Below are 17960 nucleotides of genomic sequence, written 5' to 3'. Positions count from 1 at the left end.
GCCCGCGCCGGCCCTGACCTGCCGCGCGGCCCCGGCGCGGCCGGGCCGGGCCGGGGCCTAGGGGGGGCGGGGCCTCCGCACTGAGAGCTGGAGCCCCTGATTTCGGTGCCCCTCTCCACTCTCTGCCACATCCCCCCCCTTCGCATTGGGACAAGGTTAAGTTAATAGCAAATTAAAAAGCAACAACGGTGAAGTTAATAGCAAATTAAAAAGCGACAGTGAGCCCTTGAGAACTAAGAGCTGATGACCCCGGGGACAGCGAGACAGTTTCTCGGAGGTGCAGTGGGCCCCGGCGGCTGAAGCCAAGGTCCCACGCCGTTCGGTGAGACCCGACCGAGGACCAGGGCAACCTCGCCACCCCTGGGGAGCCTACCTGCTTCTGCCACTGCTGCAGGAATTGGTTATGTAAAAATGTGTTTATGTGGTGTATGGAAATACTCCCACATTTGCCTTTAACATCATTGTCTCGTAGTTTAAGGAAACAACCGTGGGAGCGCAGTCCCGTGGAAAGGCGTATCCTCCAGACCTTCCTCGCGCCTCTCTCCCTTTCACCTGTGCAGCCGCCGGCGAGGGGGGAGAGCGGCTTTTTTTAGGTGTCATGTCAAATCCGTGGATACATGCTCTTGCACGCAGCCACTCTGCCAGGACATTAAATATTTATGTGTTCTGGCTTGGGGAGGAGCACTTTCGCTGTGTGTAAAATACTGGAAGTGAATCACGCCTCATGGGAACAATCAGTGGAACAAACCCTGTCACCCTGTGGTCAAACGTGCTCTAAGGGGCTCCAGACTGAAATAATTCCCTGCTTCTAAATTTTTTTTTTTTTGCTGTACATTTATTTCCCTTAACCTTGCCTCTAGGCCAGTTTATGCTGGCATTGTCCTATTAGATATTCCTAAAGCCTGCCAAAAGGTCTCAGCTTGTCATTTTGTATTGAGACTTGATATTATTAGTTAATTGCCTGGTGCTTCTGCATCCTTTTCTGTGTTTCTTCAACACACCGGATCAGATCTTGAAGTGTCTAATCAGCCCAGACTGTCACTAACTGCAAGATATTTGGCACCAGTGTGTCCACAGCCTGTCTGCCCTGTATAGCTATGTAAATCATCTTTTATAGAAACAGAATGGAAAGGTGCTATTCTTTTCCTGCTAATGTTCACAGTCAACAGTAGGCATTTAATTTTCTTCTATGTTTTTGCTATTAGGAGAATTTGAATTTTATTTCAAATCCAGAAGGGTATGGCATATCTCAGGGGTCTTTGACTGCTTTTGAATATTATGGAGAAGATATAACAGTCCCATAAAGCTCATTTGCATGCTGTAAGCAACACAGATGATCTTAAGCATTGGAAATTTGGCAGAGACAGCACTGTCTCTCAAGTGAGCTACATCAACTCCGGTGCAGAGGAGAAGCGGGTGAAGGGAGGTCTGGCATCACTCAGGACTGGTTCGGCAGAAAACTGAGCAAGGCTTATGTAGTGCTAAAAGCACCTTCTCTCCCCTGTGAGATGCCAGCCCCTTATCTCTCTCAACATTGGTCATGAAAGTAAAAGTCTGATACTTTAAAATATGTAAAACCTAGACTTGCTTGATATGCATTAGCAGCACTCATGATACAGACCAGTGGCCAAACCAGAGTAGCAATGCTGTATTTATAGAACAGCCATAGAGGTGTTGACATCCCATTAAATCTCATATTAAACAACATGAGATAAAACTCGGGCTAAAGGACCTTTTGGGAAGAGCTGGTGGTGGGAGGAAATAAGGCTGGTTCCTTAGTACCCAGCCTCTCTTGGAGTAAAACAATTCTACCATTATTTTGTATCATGTTACCAGCTGAGCTATCTTTAGGATAAGCCGTGAAACGAGAGCCTCGAGCAACTGCGGGTACAGAGGATTCTGTGACACGTTTATTGCAAGATGAGAGGTATTTAAACTGGTATTTACATTCTGCTCTGTACTTTTACATTCTGCCTGTCTGCATCCTCTCTTCCTTTTCAATTGGGAAAGCCCTAAAGTGATGCTATTTGCTGTTAAATCTGTCTTGCATTCCCTCCTCAGAGTGACTACAATTTACTTTTTTTATAGGTCCAATGAGAGGCACAAGCTTAAGCATCCGTCCTTCTGCAGTCCTCAGCTGTGCTGTCATTAAGTGCATTACTTTTAAGTCTCCATCAGAATAGCCCTGCACTGCAACATCTGCCTCTCATGGAGTTCTCCGGTCTCCCCTGAAGCCCTGAGTTTCATCCCTGTTACAGTGTCATCCATTTGTCCTAACCAGTATGTCAATTCTGGTAGTCACCTCTGCAAGTAACCAGTCTTCTTGATATCTTTGCCATTATACTAGTTAGAGTGTAACTGGGAGAATATTCATCAAAATCCACTTACTGGCAGCAAGATGATGGGTCTTTAACCATTGGTGACACTGTTGTTGGCCATGGATAAATAACTAAATAAAAGGCGCAATGGGGTAGGCAATTTATTGTTGACATTTTAGTCAGAGTTTTGTTTTGATTCAAATCTTTTCTGACTGCTTTTTTGAAGCTTCATAATGGAGGCAGCTACTTAATTGGAAGGGTGAGCTAACTACCAACATAATCCCATTAAGAGACTTCTAATGTACTGTTTTCACATTTCCTGTCTAGAAATTAGAGACCTCTTTCTTGCCTTGCTTTTTGTCACTGCAATCATATTTATGAGTTTTTCCTGTCCTGGCAGACTTTCACTAGCTGCAAAGGAGTGCTCTAAATTTCATTTGCATGCTGCTAGGATTTCTTTTTCTGCAGTTCTGAACAAATGTTTTAGGTCTTTACCAAGTAAGTGAAACAGGCTCATGTTTTGCAGGCTTCTGCCAGAATACATTTTGTTATAGTCAGGACTAAAGGAAACTTGCATGAGAGCATTCAGACAAAGAGCAACTATTGGTGTGAATCCAAATGTCTGTGTTAATAAAACTAGGGGAAAAAAAGCCAGAGAAGATATGACATACATTTACTTAGTCTTTCAGATATTAATTTGTTGGGGGTTTTTTGTTTTCTAAACCTATAAATGAAATGGAATGGTTTGTGGAAAAAACATAAAAGGAGATACTTTTCAGCATGAACATTCGTTGCATTATGATATTCATGTAGCACATGGCAGTTATATCTGTTTATTTTCCCCAAAAGCATGTCAGTTTTATGAGCAGGCCTAATTTCACTGTCTTTCAGGATTGCTCTATGTACAGATACACATCAAGAATAAAATGCAGAGGTAACACTGAGCTACAAGGCTAAGGCTAATTTGCATTTCTGTGCCATCCTTCAAATAGAAAGATCCCAAAGCAGTTTCCTTTAAAAAGAAAGGAAAATTATCTGTGGAACTGTTTTACCAATACTGAAATGCAGCAGCTGATTAACAACAGAGAACAACACTAAGCATCCTTCTTATGCAATTGAAATGGAAATATGAATTTGGCCAGGCAGAAAGTAATTATACAAATCATAATAGGGCCAGGATGTTGGGGCCAGTGGCTGTATTCCTGCAAAAGGTACCACATAATCATAGGTAGTCAGGACTTTCCTTTATCAACTCTCTCCTCCAAGTTTTACAAAAGAACCACATTAGGAAACAAATTTAATACTGCTCCATTTGGAATTATACCAATATTACTGTAGGCATGAATTTCAGCTGATATTGCTCTTCATGTTAATCCTTATATTCTGTAATAAAAATATCTTTTCTGTCACAATTGATAAAAAAGCAACTTACTCRAGAATAAGTGCATCCACTCAAAGAGATATTCTAGTATATCCAGTGAGGTTTGCTGATAATGATGTAATAGCAAAAAAATTTCCATCAGAAAATCTACAGAAAGAAAATGTTTCTTGCTGAGTGAGCTTTTTGCAATGCCTCCCATCCATCTACTAAGCAGGTTCAATATTTCTTAATAAATGCTACACCAGATGTTCATCTTCCCTGGTCTTATCAGGTTTGTACTGACTTTCATTCATCTCAGTTCATACAAGTTAGTTATACTTAAACCTGTGAGTCTCGGCATTAAAGAAAAAGCTTTCAATACTACATTAAATTGCAAAGATGTATGCTCAGCTGAAAAAAAATGAGGCAACTTTCAACCAATGAGTTGATTTGATTTTAGTCTTAAGTGAGCCAAAAAGATGCTACTCAGAATAGTACCTATAAGCGAACATCACGTTTCCTTGAAATGTTTTCTAAAAGTAATTACATGTCTTTTAATTCTGTCACCACAGAACTATCCATGGCTCCTTGTTCTGTACAGGAGATAATAAGATCTAAATTTTGCAACAAATATCCTTTTGACTGATACAGCAGTGCTGAACGGTACTTTGTGCAGTTATGAAGGGACAATGAATCAGTTGTGAAAACAGCTGGTAACCTTCAACATTCATTGAATATTATCCTAGAAATAAACCAAAGGTGAAAGTTATAATGAATAAATATCACATCAGATTTGGATAATTAAAGGAAAGTTAAGTCAGATGCTCAAGAGTTATTACTCTACTGTCAGGACACTCAACTGCTAGAAGTTAGTCAGATTAAGAACTCTACTCTGAGAGGGAGCAGGGAGGGGACTGTCATAGATGGTACTCAAGGCCCAGAGAAGGGARATCTTCTCTTCATGTGGAGAGGTTGTTTGGACTCCTTTGGAGAGGCAGAGAATGAGGTGACCTCACCAGGGGCAGGAAGAGGACAAGGCATTGTGCTTGGAGGAGGAGGAACTTGTTGGAGGCAAACTAGTCAACAGATGAACAGCTGAGTCAAGAAAAGTAAATATCTCTAAGGGAACAAAAAGGAAATAATAGCAAAAAAGGAAAAGATGCAACCATTTGCATGGCTTCATAATCACCTTATTTGTTCTCTGTCTACAACTAACATTGTACAGGAAGGAAAGATCCTAGCTTAACCATCAGTGTCAATAGTTAAAAAAGCAATATAAATTTTGTTTCCAAATTGTAAAGCTACCTTATCTACAACAGTTTCTCCCAAGATGTGAGAGACATGGAACCAAACTGTTGAATTATTACAAAGTTGCTTCATGATGTAGAAGTGTTCTATAACTGTAGTTTTTAGAAACTGCATTTTCCTAGACAGCTCACTTTAGAATATAAAATATATATTAATTAAAATATCTTCTATATCTGTATGTTAGAATCTGAGTGTAAAATGAGATAAGACCACCTACTTCCCACTGAACAAGAATCTGCAACACAAGCAGAACCTGCATTGATGTTCAAAAGAGAAAATCTAGGAAGGCCTGAATCACTTATTCACCCCACAACATGGCTAACTTGATGATCACTTTTATTTTCTGACATGCTGTTTTCCTTCCACACTTTTTTTTTCCCAAATAAGTACAGCTCCAGCCTAAGGAAGTCTCTTCCCACTCCTCTCCTTCTCTTCTCCTTCTCCTCCTCCTCCCCTCTCAACCTCCAAATGTTAATACGTACATGTATTGTCAACAGAGGTTCTTTCTTGGCCAACCTTTTGCTGTTCTTGTTGTCCTGCATTGTCCAATGCCTTCTTGTAATGAAGGCGTGAGAACATTTAGTGTTCTTCAAGGAGACTTTTCTTTCTCATTTCAAATAAACACTTTTTTTTTTTCCACTCAGCAGTAGTTTTATTCCTTCTAGATCCTCTGTCAAAAGATGGCAATGTAAGGTGAAGAGGTGCTTAGACCAAAGAAGCAGCCATGATGCTGCTGAGGGTAGAAAATAGTTCAGCTTTCAGGAAGGATCTTATCTTTCTCTTAACAACTTCCATATGTATGGCAATTTATCAATCAGAATCACTGGGCAAAACTTCTGGCAGGTTTGCAGAAGCCCTTTCCCAAAAGCAAAATTAAAGGCACGTGGGCCAGCTGGAGCATGTATAAGGATCAGAAAGATCCTCTTTGCATCACTGAAAGGAAATTTGTACCCTATGAATTTCATCAGGAGGAAAGGCAGTGAGTCCCAAGCATGCAGAAAAATTAATTTCGTGTTCTGATCCTTCAAAAGTCAGATAGTGACACAGAAAGAAATGCTTTATCTTAAAAAAAAAAAAAAACACAGATATTGAAAAGTGTTTGATTAAAGACTGCTGCTTCTGCTCGGAAGGCATGGTTGCTTAATGACATAATAGCAAAGTGCTGGCTACCACATCTTGGTCAGGGCAAGTTTTTTTTTTAAAAAAAAAGATGGTTAATGTCATATGTATCCCAATACTTAATTACACAAAGATGTTTTTAAGATATTTTCATATGAGTTCTTGATAGCCTTGGCAATATTGTAACACATTGCTGAAGAGACAGAAACAACTACCTCTGTCTGTTTGCCTAAATTTCCTTTAAGTATAATCCAAGTTAGAGCAGAGAAGGAATCCATCTAAAAATTAAGTCACTCTAAACCAAAAAGTGACTAATGAAGAGAACTCCGCCTGAAATGCACAAATCCATTTGCACACCTTAATTTTTATAAGAATTATAATCCCAGTAGGTATTTTCTCTGATCTGCTTTGCACACTTGCAGCTGCAGCTGAACTCAGTTGGCTGGGTACACATGTATTTCAAGCAAGAGTGGCCTGACTCCTTTACAAGTTTGAACATTTGAACTCTTCTCACAGCTGCAGTGCAGAAAACATCTGTCTTAACTGCTGATGGATGGAGCCAGTGGCAGATGTGGCAGAGTCACTGGGTGGCTTTGGGTGAAGCTTAGAGACTCAGAGACAATTCTTTTCTTGTTCACTGGTGGCAAGCCATGCAAGGAGAAGTTTGCTGGGATAGACAGGATTTCTTTACCCTGGCAACTCATGGAAGAATAAGGCATGTGTCATCCAAATTATTAATATATGATGAAAATAATTGTAAACCTATTTAATATAAGTTCTTTCATATTGCATGTAAGATCATTGTGTTAAAGTTCTCAGCAGTTAAGAAAAAGAAAAAAAAATCAAACCAGAAGTAAAGAAAATATTAGTAGTTGCACTTCACTGCAATTCCTTCTCCTGTTGAAAGCACAACAGATGTTCAATTCCCATGCTGACGTTTTTGGGGACAGGCATTAAAAAAAAATGTTAACTGGCAGACAATCATATGAGTACTCTGTTTACATATACACGTATTCTCACTATCACAGATGAACAAAATGCAATGAGAAAATAGGCTGAGCTGTAAACTTTGGTCCGTCAAGGTTGCCCTGCATAGAACAATGCAGAGGGAAGAGTCCCAGCCACTCGGTGAAGGAGGGCCTAGAGCAGGGTGCGAGGGTTACCAGCCGCTTCCCCCTGCAATTGAAGGAGAGGAGGGGGCATTTTGAAGGCAAGTAGGAAGAAAAGGGAGAGCTGAACTCTGTCAGGCCTGATCCTCTACAGCTGTAGGGGACCACATTCATATCTCATTCTGAGTACTAACTGTACTAAACTTATCCCAGGGCCATCAAGCCACAAATCAGGGACTACCAGCCTAAAGTCCTATAATGTCCAGCCTGCAGCTGTGTTCAGGCTGGGATCCTATTTAATGGAGAACTGGAGCCAATACATTTTATCTGAGTAGAAATTAATTTCAGCATGCTACCGGTGTGTCTGTTGAATGTGGAGAAATGAACTGTTTGCTTTGTTATCAGCAGCTAGGAACTCTGCTGTCGTCTCAGGCTTTGCCAGGAGATGGAATTAAAAAAAAAACAAAAAACAAAAAACAGAGTTTTGTGGTTTTTCAACATCTTTTGAAACTACTGAGTAGGTTTATATGGTTATCCAGAAAGGGTAAAAAAGGTATTGAATTAAGTTAACAAGTAGACTTGAGGCACTGTGATTAAAATTTTGCTTTCCCCATTACTCCAAAATGTTAGCAGCTGATGTTGCATATTCTTGGCAATTAATGTTTTATCACATTTGAAAACCGGAGTAGAGAGGCTCTCAAATACAGAGCATTAGATTTATACCAAGTAGCTCCAGTGACAGAAACGACTAAAAAAAAATTCAAACCTGAAGAAAAGACAAATGTTCATCACAGTGATCCAGTTTTAAATGGTGGAAGAGAAAGGGCTGTAAACAGCTGTTGGACACACTGGGAAGTTGAGATTGTACACCTCCACTGAGTATGGGAACACCAGAGTTGCATTTGCATAATGGTGCAAGCTAACATTATGAGAGGCTGGGCCTTCAAATGGGAGCATACTAGGAGTTCCTTCACTGTGGGAAGGAAACTTGTCTCCCACATAAAAACAAAACAAAACAAAACAAAAAAACAGGAATAAGAACATTTACTCCTTCATGCACAAGTTCTCTGAAATACCAACTCACCGGTAAACTGTTTTGGATGAAAGAGTGAATGTGCCCAGTCTCCTTAGCCAGTCATACACTTTCTGGGAAAGCCTCTTTTGCCATGGGAAAAAAAAGGTGACCACATTTTATTTTCATATGGGCAACAGAAGAAATCGTGCATAGCTTTATCTAGTGCCCAAGTCACTCTGTGAACAAGCACTCTCGCTGAGCACAGCACTGTTGCCTCTCTGACATGTCACCATTCCCTCAAGCACTGAAAGCAGACATGCATTTTATCCTTTCTCTGACCCATCTCATGAAAATTTGAGTTCTTCATAAGGATTAAAACTCTGAATTTTTCAAGCATGCTGAACAGAAAGAGCTTGCCTTAGAGGCTTCAGATAGGAACACAGCCAGGTATAAGCTAGAATTTAGATGTAGTTCCCTGGAAAGCTACATAACAAGGACATAACATGGCATTATCCAGCTACATAACAAGGGCCATCTCCATCTTGCATGGTGAAGAAACTCCCTGCCTTTCAGGATAAAATGTTTAGCTGAGGTGTTTATTCAGTTCCTAAGGTGTACCTGAAACTGCCTTGAGGCACATGTACACATGCTGCAGAACTGTTTACATAAAAAAAAGAAAAGAAACCTACAGTGATATAACCTCCTTTGGTAAAAAGTCAACCAAAAAAAAATCCCACTCACTCAGAAAGACTCAAAACCCTTCAGGCCTGTCTTCAAGCAAAAAAACCCCTTCACAGGTAAGATAAGCTTGGCAGCAGCTCCTTGGGATCCCGAACTGGAGCTCTGCACAGCCAAGCAGGGGAGCTGAAAGCCATCCATGGAAACACCTCCCACCCTGCCATGGAGTAAGTGTCAGCAGGGGCAACAAGAGTTCCCCAGCTGCTGCTGCTGCTGAAGTAACGTGCATCCTAAATGCTGATACAGGACAGAGATAATAATCTTATTAACAAGGCCTTGGCTTTCTGGCTTGACTCTTTCTACTGCTTCCTTTAGGCAGGCATAATTAATCGTTCAATTGTAGACCTCAGCTATCAGCTAATGTGTAATTTTACAAATTTCAATCAACAGCTGATGAGACCCCCACTGCCAGCATGAAACCTGGCTCTCCACTCATCAAGCAGCAGGGCTGTTTAATAAGGCTTGTCACAGCAGGAAAGTGGCCCATTTCAGTCCTGCTCCTGGAAACAAAGAGGTTTGGAGGAGACATTTGAAGGAATAAGATCACTGAAAATGAAAGAAATAATAAAAGAAATGAATCTGACGATATGAACAGGGCAAATAAAGGAGTAAAGCTCCATAAAATAAGGAATACAATTAAGGGAAATAAAGATAGGACCACTTTTCTGTTCTCCCTCATGTCTATTTGGTGTTGTTTTAGCAGCACAGAAGAGAGTTAAAGCTACGTTAGTCTTCCTCCCCAGAAGCTTCAGGAAAGATGAATGCCTGCCTTACCCATTCTGCCTGCAAGGGAGCTGTATTGCTATTGCTTCTGTCTGTCCCCAGGAGGGAAAGGTCTAGTATCACACCTCCAGGAGGAGGAGTAGTCATAATCATATTGCTTGCCAATTAGGGGGGCCAGGCACTTTTAATTCACTCAGAAACAACATTATTCATGTGTAGGGGAAAGGAAAGTTTTTCACTGAGCTTTTTTTGAAGTCGGTTGCTAGCTTGAAGCTCATGCTAACTCTGAAAGTGGTCTATTAGCACACATCAACTCATCACACCTCTCCAGATGGGCAGGCTGGTTCTCTGCCTCCCTCCAGCTCCACATAGGAGGAAGAAGGTATTGTGGGGGTCTTCCCACCTCCTTGGTGCAGAAAAAGGGCTCCCATGGGTGGCCATAGAGGACTGGGGTTTTTTTTCCCCCCCTTTCTTTCTCACTATGGAGCAAGACATATTGCGGAGCAAAGTGTACGTTTGTATAGTAGGGAACTTCAGGCAAATGCAAAGAAACTAAAATTGGGGCATACTTCAATTTGCCTTATTTAGGTGGAATTAAGGAAGTTCACATGGACCCCTGCCCCTCAGTTTATTCCAGGGCTTTGCTAGCTTATGTAACACAACTTTCACATCAATTTAAGCCCAGATCCCGTAAGAGTATTCTGGCCAAGTTTGAAGGTTAGCTAAAGGTCACAAGAAAACAGCAGTAAATACACAGGAAGGAGTGCAGTGGTGGCAGAGGAATAGACTGGATGCTTTTGCTAATGATAGGATCTGCAACTGTATCTGGATTGGCTGTTGAGGGAAAAGTGACAGAAACATTTGAGAGCTACCCACTCAATATGTCAATATGTGGGCACCTTTGCTTTTTTGAGCTAGAGCTCTCTCATCACTGATGACACCCAAAAATTAGAAAATAAAATAAACCAAAACCCAGATACAAAAACTTGCAGCACTGCTGAACTTTGCACAGTTTAATTAAGTGTCTAATTGGATTAGCAAAGAATAATTTGTATTGTTGGATTTGCCACATAACAGTTTTCAAATGCATGAGGAATCCTAACAAGTGCAAATACTCTCTCTTAGTGGGGTAGCAACTGGAGTTTCCTAGATCTCAGAATCATCTTTCCAAAACCCTCCTTAAAAACAAATAAATAAAAAAGGGGAGAGGGATGTTTCTCAGGCGCACTTTAAAAAAAATACTTCACAGAAACTTTGCTCTAAGGCCGTGATTATCAATAGCAAATACTAATTTGGTATGGCTGACTTGTAGCTCACGCCAACAGCATGATTTTTCAGGCTGTACTAAGCATTGCTCCCTTGAAAAAGCAAGTCAATGTGAGGAATCTGAACCAGGAAGCAATATCAAACATTTAAAGTCATTAGTCTTGGTCTGTTGTCATTGCTCTGACTCTGAATCTGCTGCTATGAACCGTCTCGCTTAGAAATTAAAAGAAGGTACTGTGCTAAGGCTTCTTAATCTTGAGAAAACCTGAGAGGCAAGGTGCCTATAGTAGACAGCAAACAAACAGCATGGATTTAACTAGATTAGTGGCTTCTGATCTTTCCAGACAATAATCTTTCATATTTGACAAAGGGAAAACTGATTTAGATGTCTGACATTTTGCAAACATGGTTAAAATTTAAAGAATGAAAACACAGTGAGGAAGCCTGGCACTTATCAGAATACAAAAGCCCACATCCAATCGGATCGCTATATCCTAAGAAATGACAAGGAATTGGAAATGCTGCAAAGTGATTTTTCACCATAGAAGTTTGCTTGAAATGCCACCAAATATAATTCCCAGTAATTATTTCTAGCAGTGGACAAGCATCATTGTTCCTGACCAGTAGCGTGAAAGTAACATCGAGTATGTGGAAATCTGTCTCAAACAAACAGCTCTGCATTTTTTGCTCAGCCGGAGAGGAGTATTGTTTCTGTGAATACCAACCACAATAGGAGCCAGAGCACAGTAGTTCAATAATAGCTTAAATAATCCTTGATCAAAGAGCATCAGGGTGGTATTAAGAGTCAGACATTAAATCTTCTTCAGAAAAGACTAGGGAGTCTCAGGCCTAACCACTGTTCCAGATGGATTAGGTGGAGAGACTGCTCCTTTCTCATGTTCCTGTGGGAAGCAAGCTGTAGGGAAGGAGCAGAGCAGGGCCACTGTCTCAAGGGAGCTTCTGTCTAACCGAAAAAGAAGGACCATGAAGGATCCTGACAGAGACGCACCTTCTCCTCCCAGCATCCCAGGTGGCCACCAGCCTCCGGCCTACACTGAGGAGTGATGGGAAGGACAGAAGGCACAGCTTGGTTCTGGATTACATTTGGCTGTCACAGACTTGAAGCTCCAGTCCCAAGCGGTCTCAGATCTTGCCTCTCGTGTGGATACCTTCATTCACGTACCAAATTGTTAACACTGCTTGTGGCAGTAAATTCCCTTCTGGTCCAAGAGGTTCAAAAGGAACTGGGGAAAAAAAGAAAAAAGAAACGAGAATGACCGAGAGAGTTGTCACCAACTGCCTGCTGTAAGGAAAAAAATGAAAGGCAGTATAATGACAGACTTATACCTGTGAGACCCTGCATTAGAACAGATTTATGCTATAGTCACCCCTCTGTGGACTGGTGCCAGGTGCCCAAAGTCTCTCTGGCTGTCTTCCCAGTTGAGGGGAAAATAGCAACATAAAGTTCGAGTGCATTTGAAGAGTCACAGGCAGCAAGCTGGGCAATCAGTTCTATGCGGCAGCTCATCCCAGAGATACCGCTTGCTTCTCTTGGAGAAACTCTGACTCAAAACCCTCATGTGAGTTAGAGCCCAAGGCAGGGAGGCCCCATGGCTGTGTGGCCACAGCAAAGCTAATGCAGTCATACAGTCCCATCACAAAAATGTGACTTTTGCTCGCATGCTAGAAAAACAGCATTTGGATGTAATTCTGTCACCATGTAATACCTGTTATCACAACAAAGAGATTGAGAAGTTTCCTACCTGTAAAGGTGAGATATCTCCCAGATTGGAACATGTATATGTAAACATATATACACACACATGCTGCTGTTTTGAAAACTATTTTCTGAAGGCAGTCTGTGGTTGATACATACCTACAGCCTTTACTGTACCCAGAAACAGGGGCCCAGAAAGGACATTCTGTATTCAGTCCTTGGTATTGTGAACTATCCAGCTATCTTGCTCTGTAACTCATTTTAAGATGGCTCTGGGTACACTGAAGTTGTTTGCTGTCTGCAAAATAAAGGAAAACAAGGTAGGCAGCTAAGGTAAGTGCTGCACACTGGCGCACTTAGGAAGAGGCATTACCAAACTGAATCCCATCTGCCTAAGACCTGCAATATTCATCTTTGAAGGCTTACAGAATAACAAAGTGTAGTGTGCACTTACCGATCCTGAGTTATTTGGCCATGGCTGGCAGCACCACATCAGCCAGCTTAACCAAATAATCTACTCGGTCTTAGTGCTTTTCCTCATTAAAGCATTTTGCAAACCCTAACTTAATTAAAGTTCACAGCACTCCTGCGAGTTAGTAGAACATCATTATCCCAATTTTACAGATGGAAAAATTGCAACAGAGAGGTGAAATACTTTGCTTGAGRCCACAAAAGGAGAAAGTTTTGGGGGCAGGATTAGCAATGGGGAGTTCTTGGCTCCATGTGATGTAGCCAGCCACTGAAGGCGCTGAGCAGGATCTCAGACAGATGCTAAAATTACCAGCCTCTGTCTAGGGGTACTTTGCAGCCTCTGTGTGCTGCCTGTAAGGTGGAAAAGGAGATAAATCTGTGATCTCCTCTTATCGCCTACTCTTCTTATCTTCCAGAATTGGGCTGTGTCAGGTACGTAGCAAGGAGGAGGAATCCAGCAACTTGACCTTGCTGTGACTATCCTGGACTCTCAGACAGCTTCACTGTGAGCTCCAAGGGTCCACGAACAAGTTGCAGCAGCCTTTGAGGCCAGGCCAACCCACAGCAGGCACTGCACCACCTTTGACTGCTGCTGCATTCTGGGACAGACCAGGACTTAGTCCCCAAATCATGCTGTCTCACAGAGCCAAAAGCTTACTGGTGACCACAGACATAATTGGGATGATTAGCAAGATGATTTGAACACTGACCCAAATGCTTTGCTGCCTATGAYGCATCTGGATAGATGTAGGGTGTAAACTTCTGCTCTGAGTCATGCAGCAGAGACTTGAAGCTGGGTCTTCCACCTTTCAGGCCACCACCCTAGCCAGAAGGCTAAGACGGGTACAGCTGACACTCCCACACCTTCTATTTTCATGTAAATGTTCAAAAGGTTTCATTTCTTTCCCAAACAAAAGGAAAAACCCTTTCTACATGTTAAAAAAAAATCACCACAAAATGGGATTATCACCCACTATTCAGATGCAATTCCAAAAGTGAAGATAGAAACACTGGGGATGGAAGGGATTGGAGGTCTCTAGTCTCACCTCCTGCTCAAAGTGGGGTCAGCTATGAGATCAGGCCAGCTTGCTCAGGGCTTTATCCAGTCAGGTCTTAGAAACCTCCAAGAATGGAGGTTCCACAACCCTGGACAACCTGCTCCAATGCCTAATTATGCTCAGGGTATTTCCTCCCCCCCCCCTTGTATCCGGTTAGAACTAGTTGGGCTATTGTCCTAGAAAGAAGCTTGTCATTTCATCTGGTTGTGGTCACCCCAAGTTGTTTTTCCCTTGGTTTCAACCTTTGCATAAAAATAAAAACCCAGAAACTTTTCAGTATAGATTTTAGCATAGTAGCACACTGTCAAGACCTTGTGCTGCAGGCTCATGATTACAACAGAGATCTGATAGGAACAAACCTTTTTTTGTGGGAGAATACATCAGCTTTTTAAAGACTCAAGTGTTATTTAATCCTCCCCTTCCCCTTTATAATGAGACACTGCTTTCAGATCCCTGTAATGGCACACAGATCAGAGGTCTCTAAAGCTCTCAAGTTTACATCACGTCTTAATACCCTAAGGCATAGGTATCATGATTGTGATTTACTGCTGAAATTTACCTATTATATTCATGTTGCATCAGTAATATTAGTCACTTGTTACTTGCTGGAAATTCTTTTATAGAAACATAACTCGCAATGTTACTTGGGGAGTTCTTTCTATATTTACTTTCCTGTTGGGGGAAAAAAAAAACACGTGAAGTATAGTGCAGGTTCTAAACTTCACAAGAAGTTATAACAATACCATTTTACTGCTTCATTTCCCTTCTGCAAATTCTCAGGCCCTAGAATAACAGTGGGACAAATGATCAAGGTCTGAATCATCTCTCCTTGCAGTTATACCTGCACCAAAAGCCAGGACATCAGTATTCCGTGCTCTCAGGCAAGTAGAGAAGGAAGTTGGGTCTGAATTTTCTAATTGGCCACAACTGTCATAACGAACTATACCATCATTTTGTGTCAGCATATCTCTAATCATCAAGTTGGTTATACCTGTAACTGTATAACTAATAGCTGTGAAATATTCTGCTGTTTATTTTGTCCTACATACAGGAATTGCTGTATCCGCCTGCTGTTAGAGCACTACGAGGCAGTGCTTTGGCTTGGTCCCAGACACTTGCCATGCACCTGAGCATGCACAAGAGCTGCGTCCACATTCAACTTTTGGAAGATCATAAGACGTTCCACTTACCTAAGATAATAAATACTGATGTTTGGAAAAGGGAGACAAAAAGACTTACTTAGTCCATAAGGAAAAGTCCATTGATATTTTCTTTAGTCTGGTAAACAAGAGATGTGTGGACTAGGTTGAATGTGGGAGGAGTTAGGTGCAACTGGGGAGAGCAGGGGGGGAAGTGAGGACAGGCTGGTGTGCCATTGATCTCTTTGGGGGAGTTTTAATAAAAGGGTACTTTCTGTGGAATGAAAAATGGAGGGATCCTGAGCTAAAGCTGGTGTTGTTCACCCTTCAAACACAGCCGTTTTGCTTGTATATCTTAAGGTCCATGGCCTCAGACACTGGCAATGAAAGAGCAGTAACSAGTGGCTCCACCTACCGTTGCTGAAACTCCAGTGTGAGTCATCCAAGACCTTGCTCTGCTTTCTCTTCCCTCATGAGTTCCTCGAGTTCCTCGCTGCCCTCACTGTTTTTCCCCTCTCTCTCAGCTTTTCATCTGATCTGTGCTGCATTGGCAGGAGGGAGCTGCTCAGGGCAGCCAGCTCTGCTGTACCTGGGAGAGGGAAATGAAGCAGGGAAGCCTCCTCAGACCAACTGAGTGATGTCCCAGAGCAGCAAAGGGTGTTAGAGTCTGAAACCATGGCTCACCGGCCAGCCCAGAGGACCTGCTGTCACTGCCCCTGTTCTGGAGAACACTGATTTTTTTTTTTTTAATCATGTCACTGTTTTTTTTTTTTCCTCTCTTTGTCTGCTTGCAATGTTTCATCACCTCAGTTAGAGTCATATGGACATAGCTACAAGCTGGCTTAAGCACTGCTTGAATTGGAGCTGTGGTCCCACTGTCTTGAAGTGACATCCCAGTAAATCAGATGTACAATCTCATCATTTCATTATCCTTCTAGAGTGAAGTGAAATTGAATTAAGTAAGAAGTGAGAAAAAAGAAATCAATATTGTGGGGCTCCCTTTAAATTTAGCTTGGGGGATGTTATTTGTGCTAGAACCTTCAACCTGCTCCTGCCATCTCACTGCAGAGCCCAAAATACCCTCAAAGCACAGAAAAAGCTTCACCAAAGCTCAGAAACAGCCCAGCACCTATCAGGATACAAAAATCTGTAAAGGAAGGTTCACTGATTTCAATAGCATCACCTGCAAAGATAGAATTACCCCTGTAAGTAGGACCAGAGCCTTGAAGCATATATCTCTTAGGGCAAGGATTGCATATCTGTGCTTTGTGAGAAGAACTGGATAATCTGCCTGTGCTTAAATCACAATAATAGACACTGTCTATTGAATCAGGAAGAAGGATCACAAGCATCCTTTCTTTGCATGCCTAATTTTCACCAATTACCTACTGCAGGAGAAATACATAAAAGAAACAGCAAAACCCCATACCTTCTACTTTGTGTATTGCTAGAAATATTCCAGAAGTTTGCAAAGGCTTGTTCTGTAACTAATAATTAAATGCACTCCCAATCCATAAGATATATATTAGAACCAAGCAAATTATATAGTAGCACATCTTATCTGTCTCCCCACAAAAAGGAAGGAAAATAATTTCTTGCAGTAAGCAAACACAACAGGGATGGAATCCTACCATGTTTTTGTTCAAAGTATTATTTGGATCCTACATTGTTTTCATGCCAGCAGTGAAATACTATTAGTTAGGAAAGGGGGATTATGTTAGGAGATGCTCACATCTGTAAATTCATAATTTTGCGGCATAGTAGAATGTATTAGGTACTTTTGGTCATTGAAGTTATAGATTATATTTGTCATCTCAAGGAAAGCATGTTTGGAGAGACAGCCGCTAGTGAAAGTATCTAACACAAAAGACCATCTCTAACACTAATGTATCAGTAGTTCCAATTGCAGTGTTCAAGAAAGGAGATTCTCTTTTCTTCTTTAAAATAGTCACATATTTTCTACCCTTTAGAAGATGGAAAGTATCGACTGCCTTTGAATTTTAACAGTAGGAAAACTAGGAGAAGGTATAAAGGGCATGTTTAATAGATGCTTAACGTTTCCTCAAATAGGAGCAGCCTGGGAAAGCAGAAGCCAGCAATGAAGACTTGTGTTCCTCCAAGCACCAACTTCCTGCACCAAAGCATATCTTGCACTAATTATTTTTATAATTATTATAGCTAGCACCATCGTCTGGGTTTCTTTAAGCAAATGAGAGCTGCCATAGTTGTACCAAGAGTTCAATTTGTCCGTCCTAGCGAACTGGGCTTCCAAGTCTGCCTTCTGTCTCTGAGTACCCTTTCGTCAGGTGTTCAGTATCCATTTTACTGAAGGCCTGATTTCATGGCAAAGGTTGTCAGTTTAAAACATTTAGCACTTCACAGACAGTATTTTACAACCTGGAAGTGATTATATAAAGTCTGTAGGTCTTTAGATGGCATTTGAAATGTTGAGTTGCATTCTGGAATGTGAAATTTGCAAGTTGTGGTTAGTTACACATGCCAAAAATAGCTTCTCAAGAATGTTCAACCAAATGATTTGCTTTTATGCTAAGATGTAGACTGGGAGCAAACCGACGAATCTTCAGATTTATCTGGAAAGTTATTGCTTAAAAATCCATT

The sequence above is a fragment of the Apteryx rowi genome, unplaced genomic scaffold (assembly GCF_003343035.1).
Source record: "Apteryx rowi isolate R43461 unplaced genomic scaffold, aptRow1 scaffold_646, whole genome shotgun sequence".
NCBI lineage: Eukaryota > Metazoa > Chordata > Aves > Apterygiformes > Apterygidae > Apteryx > Apteryx rowi.
This window is presented reverse-complemented; position numbering follows the sequence as displayed.